We start from the raw sequence: 2,868 nt of genomic DNA, 5'->3' as shown, positions 1-2,868 counted from the left end.
TTTTTTTTTTTTTTCTTCTGAGGGTTAATTTTTATCATCTAAATGGAAAATGACTTTTGCACTAAATAGGATATTGACTTTCTGTGAACTTCACCAAATAACACATGTACTGTAGGTTTTCTCTCAGTGCTCCCACTGACACTCAGGGTAGGACAAATACTACGACTACAAAATGTAAAGCTAACATTTGGTGAAATAAAAATATCCAGAAGACTTAGAGTAAGCGATGAGATCCATATTAACATTTTTTTGAAGTCAAGGTATACAGCAAACTATGATCAGACGTTAATACTTAATATCATAAGCTTTAGTATATTTATCTTTGGGGAATCCTAAAAAGAGAAATCAAATACAATGGGTTACAGTAATTAATTTATAAATCGTTTCACTGTGGGAATAAGGGGTTACTTTATTACTTTCTCGAGATAGGCAGTTCACTCAATTAAGGAAATCTGCTTATTTCTTGCATTTGAAGCCGGACAAAACTACGATATATATATATATATATATATATATATACCTCCTTCGCTTTACTGAGCATCTCGGGCCATAAAAGTAGGGCTACACCATGGTCGTGTCGCCAATGAACTCGCTCCTCAAAGCGTGCGAGTTTATTGCCATCAGTATTCATGAGGCTGGAAGTACCCACGAGGAATAGAAATAACAGGGAACATTAAGATAAAATCTATTACCAGGCCCGTGCGATTCTGAGCCTGGCTCAAGCCGTCTGCCCGAGGAGCTGACTGTGTACGGCAGGGAGACGAGGGGCCGCCGGGGGCTGGTGACAAGGGGAGCTGATCCCCGGCGTGCCCAGGGGAACCCTCCGGGGCAGCAGCGGCTGCTTTCGGTGTAGCAAAGGGGAGCAGAAGGGCTGCAACGCTGGAGCGGGAGTTGGGGGCTCTAATTTGGAGCATTGCTTTAAAAGTTAGCTTGAAGTTAGCGCTTCACCTCTTAAAAAAAAAAAAAAAAAATGTTCCAAGGACAGTGTAGGAAACTTTTACCTCCCGTACTTGATAAGTGACAGACCAGTGCCCTAAAAAACCCTCTTAACCTACTCCTCCTTTCTCTTGAAAGATAAAACAGAGGGAAAACTTGGCTGCAAGTCCCTATGGAGGCTCCTGCCTCCTTGGCAGCAGGAGGCAAGGGGCGGAGGCCGGAGGCAGCCGCCCCAGGAGGCACCAGCATCCCACCGCCTCCCTGGGGTCCGGAGGCTTTGCCATCCCCGTCCCTCGGGCGGCCGCTGTGACCGAGGCCCGAGCAGTTTCTGTGACTGGAGTGAGGAGCTCTTGAGAGGGGGTGTCTCTCTATCCGGGAGGGACTGCTTCACCCCGAGGAGTAACCAGCAGGATGCATATCGCAAGCTGTAGAAACAGCGTGCCCACCCGCAACCCGGTGTCCAGAAGACACTGCGGAGGAGGGACAGCACCCTTAGAACTTCTAAAGGTCTTCACCTCAGCCTCCGGCTGGCGCTAGGGCGGAGGTGTGAGTGGGGCTGAATTTTCTGCCTTTCTGGCCGAAAAAAAAATAAGCCTGTAAACAGAAGGGGTGGTTTTAAAAATACTGGCGGTGGCTGATGTTCCTCCAGCCAAGGAGAAGGTCTCGTCCAGCAGCGCCTGCCCGAGCCTCCCATCCCCATCCCGCTGTTGCCCTTGCTGCCTCGGCCCAACCTCTGCCAGACCAGAGGTTAACGACCCACCGCAGTGGCAAAGCAGGTGCCCGGAGGTATGTGGGCATGAAGGAAGGTCACCGCTTAGCCTGGAAATCCTCCTCTCGGCAGCCTTTGCCACCGCTTGCACAATTTTCTCTTCTCTCAGTTTTCCTTAGGGAAACCTGGCGCACTTGGCCTGACAGCATCCCGGAGAGCGGGGTGCATGCAGAGACGCACTGACAAATACCCACGCATCCTAGGCGGAACAGCATCCTACGCCTTCCTCCACCGAACGGGGACGTGTTCCTGGCTGTCCGCCTGCCTTTCCCGCCGGGCTCTGCCCAGGAGCCCCGCGGTGCGTGCCGCGAGCTGCATCTCTCTGCTAGCCGGGAACGGCAGGTTGCTCGGCTCGGGCCTTGCTCCTGCAGTCGGTCGCTTTTTAGCAACTTTGGAGAAAAACGGTGATGTCTCCTGCTTTCCTACTGTTCCCCATACCTTCCCCAGGGAGGTTTTTCCTTTCCTTTCTGACAGCTCAGAAGTAGCTAGAATAAGTCATATGGCTTTAAAAAAGAAAAAAAAAGTAAATAAATACATATAAAGTATGGTTTGTAGATTCTGACACAGTGATGTCGATAAATAAGGGGAGCCCAAACCCAGTTTCAAGTTACACTCTCTTCAGAGATGAAGTTGCATTCCAGCACCCCAGGGGACGCGGTAATGGATGGAGACCTGGCTCCCTCTCGCACAAGTAATTGGCAGTCGTTCCCTACTTCCTCCTGGACTGGCTGGGGAGCTAGGAAAGAGCTTATGAAGACAGATGCGGACTTCACCTGAGGTTATGGTGTGTGCTCTGTGTGTGTGTGCGCGCGTCCATGTGTGTTTGTGCGTGTTTGCCTGCGTGCCATTTCGGTTGTGTTTATGCGCATAAATAAGAGGCGTTCAGGAGAAACAGAACAATTCCGTTGCACTCCCAGGCTGTCACATCCCTGATCCAAATACCCTGCTGCCTCTCCCCGCTGTTTGCCTGCCTGCAGCCCTGCTGGAACAAAAAACGTAGCATCTGGTCGGTCACCAAGGGGGTGCCCCGGGGGACAGGATTCACCTTGGGCCGTTCGCTAAGGATCCACAGTAATCTCACAGGCACAGTAGCAGATTCACTGTTTCCATAGTTTTGCCTCCAACTCCATAAACAACTACGAGAAAAAATGAATCTACTCTAA

Source organism: Empidonax traillii, unplaced genomic scaffold, assembly GCF_003031625.1.
Source record: "Empidonax traillii isolate 1590-97213 ecotype Southwest subspecies unplaced genomic scaffold, ASM303162v1 scaffold78:size1262613, whole genome shotgun sequence".
In the NCBI taxonomy this organism is placed as follows: domain Eukaryota; kingdom Metazoa; phylum Chordata; class Aves; order Passeriformes; family Tyrannidae; genus Empidonax; species Empidonax traillii.
This window is presented reverse-complemented; position numbering follows the sequence as displayed.